The sequence below is a fragment of the Scleropages formosus genome, chromosome 7 (genome assembly GCF_900964775.1).
Source record: "Scleropages formosus chromosome 7, fSclFor1.1, whole genome shotgun sequence".
NCBI lineage: Eukaryota > Metazoa > Chordata > Actinopteri > Osteoglossiformes > Osteoglossidae > Scleropages > Scleropages formosus.
In genome coordinates, this window is record NC_041812.1 from 21,033,183 (window position 1) to 21,049,267 (window position 16,085).

The 16,085-nt window shown below is 39.1% G+C and overlaps 1 long non-coding RNA gene across 2 annotated transcripts in view; it reads right to left on the bottom strand.

Moving 5' to 3' along the window:
- Positions 1-16,085, bottom strand: part of LOC108926216 (uncharacterized) — a 55,372-nt gene that overhangs the window by 489 nt on the left and 38,798 nt on the right. For both annotated transcript variants that reach the window (XR_001965462.2, XR_001965460.2), the window contains one exon: positions 2,637-2,768. This is a non-coding gene — a long non-coding RNA (uncharacterized LOC108926216). The remainder of the gene's footprint in view (positions 1-2,636; positions 2,769-16,085) is intronic.

Here is a 16,085-nt window from a genome sequence, read left to right on the forward strand (position 1 = left end):
GCGGTAGTGTCACTGATGGGAGTCATAGTAATTTTCTTTTGCACATAAGTGCTTACAGATGCAAATGAAGGAAAAATGATGTTTTCTCATGACAAAACACAAAAACTTCAAAACTTGTCATTGGATAACCAGGTCTGTGTTGTTCTTCCTGTGTCCCGTGACATTATCCTCTGTGGGACTCGGGTGTGTGGGTGGACGTGGGGTGAGTGGAGGCGGAGGATGGTTTAGAGCCAATTCAGCACAATAACCTGACAAATTATTTGTGGAATTGTTGCATTCACACTCGCTTAAATGCGAACATGTCAGTGGTGATGAGGGAAGCGAAGAAACTGGTTCTCGCACCCACACCTCCTTCCATACACACACAGAGCTCCTCACATGCTCTCCATCCGCTGTGATGGATCGGTCCTGATGCAAATTTATGGCCAATTCACAAGCGCAGGCCTCCCCTCTTCCTGACCAAACATAGCTCATCACACTTTAAGATGTCTGTCTTGACACACTGTGGAACACGTGCTATCACTGCTTTAACCTCAATTTTGCATTTTCAGATCTCAGCAGAACGAAGAGCAGTGACTAGGCCTGCTCATGTTCTCATGCAATGCACTCCAGTACATATCAAATGAGACACAGGGGATCTAATAGGGCAAACAGTGACCAATACTAGTGTAAAAATGGGTTAGTAATGGAATACCTTAGCATTATAAGTTGTTTTGGAGAAAAATGTCAGTTAAATGTATACATATAAATGTTGTATTTATTCTGAGAATGGAATAGGACACATGCTCACTGAAACAGGGTTCACTGATTCATTCAGACATTTAACAAGAAGTTTGATTTGTAACCCCTCTATTTTTTGTTTAAAAACAGTCCATTTTTTCGTGAAGTTGGGGATTACAGCTCATTTTTCTTCCATACTTGGTAAGAGAATGTATTTTACTGTTATGGTTCACACCTGAAGTTCCCTCTAAATATGAGGATGACCAATGTGTTTCCTCCACTAGAAAAAGAAAAAAAAAACAATGCGTATGACAATTCAAATGTCTGAACACCCTTCTGGAACTTATTAGACAGATATGTGATCATACGTATGAAATACTGTAACCTTTTGAACTTCTGCTCTTTTTTATGTCTGCAGATGTATTTGCACATTCTCAGCGTACTGTCTTGGTCTCTGTGCTACTGTGATCCGATACTGTTCTTAAAACTAATTAAAAAAAAAAAAAAATCTGTGGTTGCATATAACAGATTATAGGTGGGCATGTGCACTCAATAACTGCATAATTACACATTTAAAACATTCCAGAACAAGTCGGAAAAAAAATCAAGAGGTCAAACGTATTTTTTTTTTGCAGTAGTTAAACAGCACCATTAAAGATGAAATTATAATTATATCACTCAGTAACTTGTGAAAAAGTTATATTTTATTTTAGTGGACTGTCTAGGAATCCTTCATAAAACTATATTGGCCCCCTGAAATAAAGGTTGTTTTTCACCCTATCAGTTCGAAAAAAAGGCAATGTTGTGCCCTTGTAATTGAGCTGGTACCTCATCGATCAGCCATGCCAGCTTGGATAATAAATAAAGAGTACAGGGAAGCTCCACTGAGATATGAAGGGGATTAAAAAAAGAAAGAACATGCTCTTCATATAAGGCTGGAGCTTTCTATGGAAAGTGCAAAGAGTGAAATTGAAACATCGAAGGTACCTGTGTATGGATGTGTTACAGAAGACATGCAGGCAAGGAGAGCAGTTCATCAGATTCTCCCACAGTATAGAATGAACAGCATCATCTTTGCAAGGCCAAGATAGGAATTTGTTCTAGATCAGAAAAGGCCAGTTTGTCCCATTTCAGGAAACACAAAGGGCATATTTACACTATTCTACAATTTACAGAAATGTTTCAGTACATTTCAATGCTTAACAAAACAGGTTACATTTACATAGGCACTTGCCCGCACCTATCTTAGAAAGTGTAGGTACCTTTGAATTTTCAGTTAATTTTTCCCCACAGATTATACAAAACATATTGCGCAAATATCTTAATACATGTGGGGTCACATTTTAATAATAACATAAGTAATAACAAAGGATTGACCTCCACAATTTAATACCTGAAATTAGGTGGATTGGGCCTGAGAAGCTCAGCATCCTCATAATCTGGGCAAAATTAGCGAGGAACCATCCTCGAGGATTCTGTTTCTTCCCAGAATGGAAATCTGCATGGCTTTGGGTTCATGCCTTAGTTCTTTAAAGCAGTAGAACTGCAGCAAGATAATCGGCACAGTTACAGGCAGCAGTTTGCTGGAATAATCCCACTTCATCTTCAATGCCAGTCACAGGTGGTACAATGGATGAGTGGTCTTTAGCAGGTTTGCTATGCCATATTTCTATTTATATAGGAAAAAATGTCTTTTTTTAATGGCAAAACAGAGACTTACTGAGGAAACTAGAAAAATGTGGCATAATTGCATCTACTTTTGAATTTGAGACCTTGCACACAATCGGAAGTACTTGAATTAAAGGGAAAAGGAAGCAAAGGCATATGGGTAATAGTAAAACTTAAGTGTTTTTGCTGGTGTTCTCTTTACTGTGGATAGGTTGCTTTGTTTTCTAAAATACCACTGTTTTACATACCGTGCAATCCTCTTTCCTCTGGAAAAGCCCGTATCTCTGTTTCAGCTGAGCCACAGCAGGGCTTCTTCTCTGAGCCCCCCCATGGTTCCACTTACTCCAGGTATCAGGTGAAATTATGGCATCATTGATAGCCTACAGGGTGAGAGCATTTTGCAAATAGAGCTCTAATAGACAAGCTGTTTGATCACATGGCCACACATTAAATACCATCAGAATAAAAACGTTTACAGATCTACTGCAGTCACACCATCTGAGGAAGGTAAAAGAATAGAAGGGTTGAATATGAACATTCCAAAATGTTGTAAGCAATAAACTTCCATGATTCTGGGTAACAGGAACATTCCCCACACATTGCAGCACCATTGTGTGTCATCCCACGCTCGTATCCCACATTAGGCCTAATAGCATGGTTATGAATGGGCATATTTTTCTGCAATATTTTTATAATTCTAAATAACAGAGTACTTCCAGCTTGACTCTCAACTCAGAAAATATGCAAAATATTGAGTAGCATGTGTATGCTGTAGTACATAGTCATACTTGGGGAAAAAAAAATGCAAGCTCTAAAATGAATCAAAAAAATCTTTAAATATAAATGATCTCTCACGGAAACAATGTCATTTAAAATTTTTCACTTGATCTTAAGTGGCCCTGTGAGGCGTAATGATGCCAACAGTAGATGGGTTTGTTAGGGTGTCACATAAATATCTTATTAGCTACTGATCTTATCATCATAGTGCCCATATATGGTTATGGGATTATGCAAAAGTCTTCATTTACACAGTTATGCCTGTTACATTGGCCAACTGCGTGAAGTCCCAACTACATGCAGTATTAAACTCTCAAATACCACCACAGTTCCTTTATCTGAGAATTTTAGATTTGTTTTACATGCCATTTCATTACTGCTCTTACATTTCTTATGAAAGGTATAATAAACACGAATATGCAAAAAAAGAACTGATGACCTGAAAGAATTTTTTTTTTTTTTTATCTCAGTAAAGAAGCACACAGTTCAGTATTATGGATTAGAACTGAGAAAAAAGCTAAAGTATTATGTATATGTGTAAAGGCATGTTGTGTTTGGGTGATTTGGTGCAATTCATCTCAATGTTGTTATTTCCAGCTCTATAATGTTGTGAGAAAGTACTTTCAGTGTTACATTATTACTTATTTTCTTCATCAGAATGAAAATATTTGATTCATACTCTTACAGAAAGGCCGTCAGAGAGGTTCTCCCCTACAGCCCCTGTTGACAAAACAGGAGACGAGATCACAGAAGATGCCAATAAGTATGAATGTCAATTATTATTTTTAAATTGTCTAAAAGTAGAGTGCACTAATTAAAGCTTGAATATCTTGCAATGCCAAAGGCAAAATTAATTATTCATTTTTTTATTAACATTCACAAGTAGCACTGGGAATATATTAAACTGATTTTGTGGTTTTAACTGTGATCTTGCTTGCTTGTATATTTTCACTTTGATTCTGTTTCAGTTAAATTAATCACAACCCAACCCCCCGCTCCACACACACACTCAAACACACACAAACACACACACAGACTCCCTCAAACCACAAACTTCTCTTCGCCCTCCACTTACTGTACTCACTCTCACACACACACACACACACACACACACACACACACAGCACAGAGAGAAATATTCTCTCAAACTGAATAAAAGAGCAGTATCTTCTAAAAAGTTTTATATCTTTCTATCAGTTTTTTGTATCGTTGTTTTGGCTTTTACTGAGCTCCCCATTTTTCTCCACTTGCAGTAGATACGACACATTTATTTATTTGTTTACTCCATAATAACAATTTTGAAAACTTGTGTCTTGGAGTAACTAAAAAAGTCATTTGTCACATGTCTCACAATCCAGAATTATCAGTAAATTGAATATTTATTTACTCAGGCAACACAAAAATCATTAAAATAATTCTTATGCAATTACAGAGGGTTTCCTTCTGAAAGAGTAAGAGGTATTTAGTAATTTTAATAAGAATCTTCAATAGTATTGAGTTGGTTTCTTTGTTCATATCACAAGATTAATTATGCTGTCAGGCACCTCCAAGGCCTGCTTTGCAAAGATCCCGTGATATAATTGTCTGCTTTGCTGTGTTTTATTTTTTCCTTCCTGCACAGCAATCACAATCAGCGTAAGAGAATTCCAAATACCCAAAGAGCTAAGCTCCCTTTTAATTTAAAAACGAATTTTGTCAGATAGACGGGAAGCCATCACTCCTTTAGTTTCTTTTTGCCCGATCCTCGCAGCATCGCCTGCCGCTCAGTGCCGTAATGCGTACTATTTAGCGATGTTCTTCCTTCAAGGGCAGCTGGAACGTGCAAAGATAATCGGACGACGCACGAGGTTTGAACAGTCGTTTCGTTCACGCCTTATTTTTTCTCACACACCGAGACTTCAGCTTCCACACGCTGTCTGAAGAGCAATGCCCTGGATGCCGGAGAATGAATAATATCCATCTATTTCTAAGACGAGGTCTAATTTGATGCCGAGTCCATCTCAAGCAATCTGTTTGTACAAATGTTTTGAAATTAATTGGTACAACACAAGAGAACATTAGGCCTGGCCTTTAAAACACTAATAAAGAAATACAGCTGTTTAAAACAGTAAGTAATATCAGTAATACATTGCCAAATAACTGTCCACTCTTATATTCCTTTTTTCAAGGATTATGTTTTCCTGCAATGCAATGCATAGAAAACACATGCTGGTTGATTTTAAACATATTTCAAGTTCCTCGTGTATTTCCAGTGGTGATTTCAGCTTTGTCTGCAACATAATGGACCTAAAGGTTTGATTGCTCATATATCTTCAGGCAGCTAAGAATAGGAAACTGGTCTACGTGTGTTCACACATGTATGTGCTTTGTGAGAGTGTGTGCTTGCACGGCTGTACGGACGTGTTTCCGGGCTCCTGACAAGAGAGAAAGCTGGGAAGAACGCTGACCCCCCAGGAGACCACCCCGCATACTCGCTGGAGCAGAACCCGTCAGGGAGAATAACAGGGTCAGGTGACAATACTAATGAAGTTATAGCAACTGGGGCCTGAGAGCCAATCAGAAGAGGCGATAATCTGTAAATAGGGTTATAATTAGCAGATGAAGGACGGAAGGGAGACGGATGCTAAGGGTTTGGCTTTGGAGAGCAGAGGCGGTAATGACAGGCATTACTGGACAACTGTGAGGGGAATTAATGCAGACGTCCGGCAGCAGAGATACACGTCTCATTAGCAACAGGCGACTCTGTGCACGCTTTTGTAGGGCGATAAAATGGAGGTATGAGGAGCCAGTCAGAAATGATACAGCTCAAGCATTGAAACTAACTCTTCACTCGTCAACCAAGTCAGTGCCAGAGGTTGGCAGGGAGCTGACTGAGCTGGGAAACACTGTACTATGCTACCCGATTCCGTGAATGTCTTTAACAGCCTCCTGCTCCGCACCACGTGGTAGGCAATACAATAAAAAAGAAACAAAAAACTTAAACTTGAGCTTTTAGTAAGAAATAGCCTGCACTTATTTACAAGATACAAGTACTGTAAATATACTATAAAGGTGGTCTTCCACTTCCAGTGGGGTCCTGTTCCAAAGACCAAGCTGTAAATTGATTTTTTCGTTTGTGGAAAATCCCCTTAAACTGTAAAATATGATCCATAGGAATATAAAAGCAACACATTTTTCATTAATGTTACATTGTGGCATAAGGCTTTGCTATAACTTTATTTAATTTCTCAAATTTTTCTCTGCTTTAACAGTTCAGATTTTTAATGTTAAAATTATACTAATTTGGGGGATAATAATAATAATAATAATAATAATAATAATAATAATAATAAGTACAGTAATCATTTCTGTATACTGTACAGTAATTATTAACAAATAACAAATACTCACTTTTTTGCTTGCTAACCATTTTAAATAAAAAAAATAACTTGGGGAATTGCAAACAAAAAGTTTTCTGAAGAAAACGCAGCAGTGCTAGACACCCAAACACTGACTAAGACCCAAACAGAAGGAAATATGGGTGCTTGGGTTTGAGTAAGCCAGTGTAATCATACAGCAGATGGAGCGGTCATTGTTAGATGTTACGACCAAATATCGGCATTCAAAAATAACATGATAAGGTTAAAGGGCAGCCATACATCTGGGTGGTAGTAAATCACATAAATTGTAAATGAAGGACCATCTGTAAATAATGCATATGAACAGTTTTTTTTTTTTTTGAAAAAACAGTGCATATAATACAAATATATCTAATACATATTGAATCAATTATTTAAATAAGTCATTACTACAGTAAGCCGCCTGTTAACCTCTTATTAAATATTGACAATATGTACAATAAGCATACTTTTTGTGTTTTGTCACCTATGTGCATCTGTGACATGTTTTAAAATCAGTATTTTGACACCATGGAACTTCAGTAAAATCCTTTGAATGTATAAAATCTTAAAACTTGCAAGTAGAAGGTTTTAAAAGGGACCCGGCAGTTCATGGGAAACACGCATCTGTTAAAACATGACGCTCAGGGCAGCACAGCCTCTTGTCTGTTGTCCTTGGCACATGTGCACAATGCTGATCCCCTGAAATCTTTTATCAAATTACAGGGGATAAGACTTTCAGGAATTTTAAACTAAACCAAATGGTTCCCAACTGAATGTTTCACCAAATGGAGTCCAGCGACACTTTTGCAAGTGCTCAATGTACATTCCTGTTTGAATTTAACCTTCTGTAACCCGCAGGTCCTGATTGACTTACAGGTGGTCACAGTGGCTAAAGTATTATTGCAAGCTTATTAACTATATTGCTCTTTTTCTACAATTCTTGTGCTACCGTTGCAGAATACTGTATTTAGCTGCCCGACATTGTTTTTTTTTTTTTTTTAAGATAAAATGTAGTACACGGGGTGCTGTTATGTGCCATTTACACAGCTGGGCATTCTAGTGAAGGTATTTAGAAGAATTATTGTGATGAAAGCCAAAACGTGGGCCTCTTAGTGACAGGCCCTGTCTTGTGTTATGCTAGTTTTAAGATATGCCATCAACAGGTTTAGTGTGATAAGCTTCAGCATTCAAGTCAATCAGCCATGTTAAGTAATAACAACTAAATAACATAACTGGAATAAGCTGAAAATGAAACAGTGAAGTGTTTATAAGTTCAGAACAGTGTCCTAATCAAAGAAAGTAGCATTGATGAACTTGCTATGTGTTCTTCACGATCATGCGTCATGAATGCCAAGACATGCGTCCATGTTTTCCACATGTATTCCGGCTCATGTGCCATTTTCAAAGTCTCAACATGTAAATCAAAAGCAGTTTGCAACTTAATGAGTCTGCTTTGGCACGTAAATCGAGACAGCTCCCTGAATGCCACACCAAACGGCGGGCATGTCCGTGGGATGATGTCTACAATAATGGGGAGAGGCAGTCTAATTTTGCAGAGGCACGGGGGCAAAGCTGCATTTCCAGGCCTGCCGACACTTGCGAGGACAGGTAAAGTAGAAAACAACAATAACTTCACACGCAGGATGCCTTGGAGACGCACCTCAAACACACATCAGGAGCAATTTCACCCGAGTGGACTGCTTGACAAAATCTGGAAACATCCATCCTCTAAGTGTGTTTTTTGTCTAATTATATTTATACCCAGCATGTGTCAGTGCCACAGTGAGACATTAATACCAATTTCAATTTTCTCTTGAATTCTCTATATTTGATTAACTGTACAAACCTGCTTTTCTCTTAATAATTATTTTCTGACTTTTCTCTCCAAGCCAGCTTACAGTGGTACTTTTTCTGTACTAAATTGCTTTACAATTATTTATACAACACAAACATTTCAGACAACAGGGTCATTTATACCACAGTAATTCAAATTAAGTACTTTGGTCAATGACATATTACAGAAAAGGAGATTCAAATTAAAGTGCTTTGAGTGGAAAGCCAGGACTCCAACCACTACGCCTCATGTTGGCTAGGCTTGTGCTTGGTTGGAACCCTGTCTCAGAAGTGTTGTTTTATAGTATTTATCCACGTTGCCATGGTGACTCCATTAGCTCACAAGCTGTTTTGGTTTCTGTCAGACAAAACAATCAGATGGATGTCATAGGAATGACGACTACATAAAAAAAAAAAAAAAAATACAGTTCAGACAAAACAAAATGGATATGAACCATTTCACCTTTTGTTAAATGCACTTTGAAGCAAAGAAGATGTTCTTCGATACTCTGGATTACAGAAAAAGTCAAAGGGAAGGGCTCTCTTTTCCTTCTGTTAGATCAACCCTGTACCCTGGGCCTAATCTTAATATTACCACAGATTTTTACTCCCAAAGGAACCAGATCCCAAAAAGACTAAAAAATGCAGAATGTTATTGGTGGATCTTTTTTAATGTTACATCTGTTTTAATCTCCCTATTCTGCAGGTCTCATCATTGCCACCATCAGTTCCACGCGCAGTTAAAAAGTAGAGAACGGGACTTTTGTTCCACAAAGCTGCACTAAATTCCGCTGACAGGAAAGTTTGAAAAGGTTAATTGGACTGTTATCGGTCTGTAGATTTTGAGGAATTTATGGACATTCGGTGGACATCTTTTTTCCTTGCCTATGAAAAGAAAAAAAAAGAACTCACTCTCTGCATGTGTGACACAGTGGTTGAGGTCTGAAATTCTGGCTTTCAGATAAAAATTGAAAATCAAGGTTTAAGTTTCTAGGTATTTGTTCTCGTTTTATTCTGTCACTTCTCCAGCCCGTGGGCCTCTACCGAAGGTTGCAGAGCTTTATGTTTTTTGCAGTGCTCCTTCAACTCCAGCTGATGTTATGCTTTAACAGTCCTCTCCCTGCTGTACAACCTTTGAAAAAATAAACTTGCTTTAAGAGTAGTAAATCATTGGATATATCTTAGAATAATGCTTTCCTGAAAAAGTTAAAACCCCTTACACACATTACTTCAGTCCAAATAACAAGGCAGATGGTTGAAACAGAGACAGGTGGTAATGTAGTGGTAAGAGCTGCTGCCTTTGGGCCCACAGGTTCAAATCCCACCTCTTGTTACAGTATCCCTAGGTTTGCTTACTTTTTTAATTAATTGTTATTTTTTTGTTTAAATTTCTGGTTAAATTACTTCACAGATTAAAATCAGCTTGGATACACCTAAAAACCAGTGACTTTTTTGATTGAGCAACAAGCGTCAGAAGTCTGCGTAATGCATTGTACTGCATGTAATACTTATTAAGGAACATATTTGCACATTGCCGGGCCATATGAAAAATGGGAATAGGAGCATGCGCAAAAATGCAATGTCTCAAAAATGAGGAAGGGGGAATTCAGACAAAGGTGAGAAGAAGGCACCAAAGTTCACATAAGCAAGCGCAAGGGAAAGAGCGAGTGCTGATTGCGGGCCACTTATTTGTTACACACTCGGGCAAATCAGCAGCAATTCACATGACAAATAAGAGGAAAAAATTAACAGCTGTCACCGCGTGATGTTTTAATTTCCTGACAGTCTCAGCACTGAAACCAATTACTGATTTAAGGGCAAGGAGAAACAGCCCCTCTGCAGCGACTAATTAGGTTCCTTCAAGACTGAAAGGATAAGAAGAAAAACAAGTAAAAGAGGAAGTGGGCAGGTAGTGAAAGGGGCTTCATGAAATAGACCACTTCCCTGTTCTCTGTGTGCCTTTTCTCTCTATACAGGTAAAGGTTAGACATAAAAAGAGTGGATCGGTTTCAGAGTGCAGATAATTTCTGCCACATTGTCTTACTTCCGGGACCAAAGCTGTGCACCATGCAGTGCAGCGGTTACAGTTGCTACCTTAGGACTCGAAAGATCCAGGTTTGACTACCATTTCCTGTTGTAGGGTCCTTGAGCAAGGTACTTACCCTGATTTGACACAGTAAAAATTCACCAGTTGTATAAATGGGTATGCTGAAAGGAACATGTCATTGGAAGTGGCTTTGGAGGGTAGAAAAGTTTTAGCTTACTGAATAACTATTAATGCTTACCATACCCATCGATGTTTAACTCTTTGGTCAGTTGGAATTGCTCGATCGATGAAACCCTCAACCAGTCGGGTCAGCATCGTGCTATTAGAACAAAACTGCAATCAAAATAACAGGCCCGACTTTCTTGTCGAGGTCGAGATGCAAAGAAATGTTGCGAAAACGCTATGAGCATCTCAGACATGTTCTGCATCCCGCAAACTGTTGGACGAATGACAGTGTCATTGAGGAGTCTTGTTTGTACCCTGTGAAGGGTGTTAATTGGACAAAGAACTCTGCACAAATCCCTTACATGACAAACACGCATTATCCTTCCTTGTATAGTCTACGCAGATCAAGCTACTCACGAAAATCAACAAGTACATTCGCTTTTAATTTAGCAGTGGAGGAAAATATAATTTGGTCACTTGTTATTTTGTGGATCTTTAGTGTAATATGTATGATTCCCATTTTTATTGTGAAGTAAATAGTGAAACTAACTTTCCTGATGAATATGAGAATTTTTTGTTTATAAATAGATAATTAGTGTCTATTTCTTAAGATCAAATGCACAGCCTGTCTCAGGAGATGTCCTCAGATGGTTGTTTAAACCTGTTTGTGTAACTGTTTTTACGTACTGTGATGAAGGCTCTGCGTTGCCCTTCTTTAAGGATATGCAAAATCGCTGCTTTGAAGTGTAAAATTATCTTGTGCCCCACTGACGCTTTTGAAAGACAATGATTAAAATATATCCGCTTAAGTTATGTTGCACTGCATTGTATCACATGGATTTTCAGGTAATTCATTCATCTAAATGGCCTTTTTCATGTATCACTTTTATTTATTTCATGCAATGCAAAAATTATTATCCTGTCATCCAGTGTCTAAGCTATGTTCAAATATGGTTTTATTTGAATTGTTTATTATTTAATTGTAGTGTTTTCATTGTTCTCAGAAAATATTTCTTTACGTTTATATACATAATATTTCTAGATACAATAACACAAAGTGCAAACTATCATGGGGAAAATATTACATCTGTTCTCATTAAAAACGCATGACAATATTGTACACTGCTAATCTTTCTATGAGAACAAGTCAAAAAGTGTCAAATTTCATTTGGCAACATTTTTTTCAATGTTATGGATACTTTTTGACTTATGTTGCTATTCATATGTATTGTTTCTGATTGCCAGACTTGCTGGTGTTCAGTGAAAACCAAAAATCCTAAAGATGCACAGTGCAAGAAGTTGCAAAGATGTACACACAAGATAGTTATTACATTAATTTCTTCTTTCCTCTTATATACTCCACCAAACTCACACACACACACACACACACACACACACACATACACACACATGTGCTGATGCTGTTATCAATTCAATCTGATTCTTGTTGACTGGAGAGACACTGAGACGTGCCTCTCATCGTCTGCTAATCAAATCGTCTCAATCACCACTATTCATTCCCACCAGCCCATGACCCAACGATGCTGATCTCAAATCAGTCTTTTTTAACCTTTATGCCGCCAGCTCATTAGCCCAACTCATCTTGTATTCCTCCATGCCTCACACCTGTGTGTTCAGCTGTGGTTGGCCTCCTCTATTTTAATTTGTACTCTCTCGTGGGTGCTGTTGCCTCCTCTTATCAAGAACATGCAGTTAATCTGCTTTTCTGCAGTTGACCCCGTATGTCTGCCATGTGATCAGTCGGATACCCTGTATAACTGACTTCCGAATGCATTTAGTATATGATCTGATGATACACTTCATTATGTCCTTTGGAACTATGCACGTCTGAGCGCTCTATTTTGCAGAGAAATTGGACTATAATTGCAACATTTAAAAATTTTTCAAGAAAATATTTAAACATGACAACAACAACGGCAACAACAAGAACAATAATAATTTTAGCCTCAATACACTATTATTTTGCCTTGCAGGATTCAATAGGCAATAAAGGCAGCAATAACAGGTGGTGTCATATTAGACATGCTGCCTTCTACTCTAAGGACTCAGGTTCAGATGTCATTTGCTGCTGTAGTAGCACTGAAAACTGTACTTGTTTTTCTGAATGGGTCAATTATTGTAAGTCATTTTATTTAATGTAAATGTTCTCAAGGCCTAGTCAATCCTTTAGAAGTTTAGTTTTGTTATTTATATCAATTACATGATTTCTCCACCTCAGAAAGCCTGTAACATATGCAGTGATCACATGTTAAGTATTACCTTTAAATGTTTTAAGTGAAAATGACAAATTATGCAAGAGATTTAGAGCTCTGTGTTCAAAAAATCTGTCATACGACAATGCCAGTTAAAACTGTGGGAAGGGGGTGTGGTGTCCTGTTCTTTTGCATGGGAATTACCAGTACAAGTTTTCCATGGAACGTACAAGGCCTGGGGAAACTAGTTCAGTATTTCATTTACATTTACATTTATTCATTTAGTGCACACTTTTCTAAAATGTGATAAACAGCTCACAGCAAACAAAATTTCATTTCACCAGCTGATGAAGAGTTCTGGGGTTAACAAAGGTGGTTGTGGCAGTTGATGTGATGAAAGTTTATGGAGCAGATAAGAGAAGAAGACAGAAGTGGCTCTGAAAGGGGTATGTTTTGAGACCCCTCTGGAATGCTGAAAGACATCGAACAGCTCTGAGGGACAGAGGGAGCCCAATCCACCACATTGGAATGAAAACCAAAGAAGCTTTGCTTTGAGACTTCTTGTGAGGCGACCACCAAGTGGCCACAGGTGGAGAACTGCAGTGGCTTAGCTGGGGTGTGAGGAGGCATCAGGACATGTAGGTATAGGGGTGGAAATACTTTTACCGTCTTGTTGGTTGTAACCAGAGTCTTGAACTTGAAATGGGTAGCAACATAAAGCTACATTTCACTGTACTTCAATTACCACAAAAGGACATTGGTTTCCAGTTAACAGAAAGGTTTCCATCCACAACAGAGGCACAATGAGATTACTTTAGTGTTATAATATTGACTGTTGTGAGCTAACACCCCTAACAATGTTGGAACTTAAGTTCTGTGGTGGTGCGGGGGGGATTGAAGGAGCACGTAGGAGACTAATTCACTGCCCAGGCAGTTTATCGCGAGTGGCTCTCGTCCCGTTTGGAAAGGGTTCCGGCCGGGCGACTCCTAAAACATGGGTAAAACGTGAAGATTAATTTCATTTTTTTTAACCTTCCCTAATGCATCTGGTCCCCGTGGACCGCAGACAGCCGATCATCGCGTGATTTATAGTACTGACCGCTGCCTGCATCTCTTGGGCTAATGACACATACACTAAAGTCATTGATTTGTATGAGTAGCCTCCTCTCTTCATCTATCACAATTTAATGTAAGAGTTTGCAATGCAGAAAGGGGGGAGGACTCACAGGGGAGGCGGGAAGCAGAGAGCCCCCAATGCCATCCAGTCATGAGTCATTTGCTGCTTCTTTAATGTATAGACTCCTCTTTTTATGTAAATGGCCCACAAAAATGAACACAGACACTCGACAGGGCACATAATAACAATAAAAGTGTGCTCGAGAATTTCCATCGGTGTCTCGACAGAAGCGGCAGGCTTCTGTTTACAACTGGTCACTTTTGGACTTTTTCAGATTGTTTCAGTATTTCTTCTCCATTTAACTCAAATTAAACTGGATTCCATAGGAAGACAAGATGCTTCCTCTAAAAGGAATAGTACCCCACCCTCCACTGTGCCCCCACTGCAAACTTTCTTTTTTCCTGATATCCAGAAATGAAGGCACTGTCTGCTATGTGTACTAAAAGTGCCATGTCTTGAATACTTATGTCTGCAGAATGAAACCTGTAAATAAAGGAAAACTCTTTCTCACACACACACTCTCTCGGAACCACTTGTCCCATACTGGGTCGCAGGGAACCAGAGCCTACCCGGTAACACAGGGCGTAAGGCCGGAGGGGACACACACCCAGGACGGGACACCAGTCCATCACAAGGCACCCCAAGCAGGACTCGAACCCCAGACCCACCGGAGAGCAGGACCCGGTCCAACCCACTGCGCCACCGCACCCCCCTAAAGGAAAACTCAACGTTTCCAAATCGTTAATGCCACTTCCATATTCCGCTGCCTTCAAAAGTGTTTAGATAACTTTCTGTTCCGTCTCCTTTCTCGTTTAATTCCCGAAGCCTCCTGGGTATGGTTCCCCTGTCAGCTCGGCTCTGATTCCCCTCCCGTGACACGTGTAAAGGATGTTCTTGTCTATCTTATCAGATCACAGTCCCAGTGATTTGACTGAAGCATCATGAACTCTCTCTGTCGCTCTGTGTTTCTTCCTGCAAAACGCCGATCCAGGACTTTCTCCCCCTCCCGTCCCTTCGGTACGAATTTCTCTGAACCTCTGCATGTTTACGTAGCTTAAAGGAGGGGGGAAGTAGGAGAGCTGAGGGATTAACACTCGTGGCTTTGGTCATGTCCTCAGACTTTGTTTGAAAAAGAAGTCTTTTAAGCTCCATCAGCAGTCCCCTGTGCTTCACTTTTGTTCAGAGCTGAGCTATCTCTCGGGGCTCATGGGGGGCCCTTTGGTCCCCATCTGTGTTGAACCTCAGCTCCTCTCAGCTCCCCTTGAGCTTCCCTTATTCCAGCTGGGAATGTAAAAATCTACTTTATCACCCTCTCTTTTTTGTCATGCATTTATTCACCCAGCTTGTACCCTGATCCACAGTAACTCAAATAGCGGACAGTCTTGCCACTTTCTGTACCTGTGCATTTAAATTCATTGTGCAAACATCATATATGGTGACCTTAATGATGCAGCCATTTTTGGACAATGTTTGCTAACGTTCACTTTAGCAACCATGTGCATAAGTGTGTGTTTGTGAATGATCAGGTCTGCAGCCAAACCCGCACCACCTGCCATCAGTATTGGCATCTGCTCAGGTAGTACACCAGGTAGTACACCACATGCATTTAAATTGCTTAGATGAGTATAATGAATTAATATTGATATTCATTAATTATTTGCAACTGAAGACATAAAACAGATATTACAATGTTCTTTAGTATACACTGTGTCATCTGACATCATAGACAAAGGAGAAAATTATTGAATAGTGTTAAATGGGCAAAATATTTTAGGTTTTTTAAATGTATTTAGCAGTTCTGGTGGGTATTATTAATGTGTAATGTGTCATTTCAACAAACTTTTGCTGAAATAAAAATATATTGCCATTTACTGGCTGTTTGACTCAAATTATGCCAGTCATAGGATCTCATATGCCCTCCAACACACTTGTTAATGATGAGTGAACAAGTGTGGTTACTGATGAGGTTTTCATCCCTAATTCTGATGATAACCGGGCAATGACTGTACTTATATGTTGAGGAAGGCTGAGCATCTGCTCCAAAGATGAATCAGGCTACTTGGTAGCAGAGAGGGTAAAGAGCTGGACTTATGAACTGAAGGTTC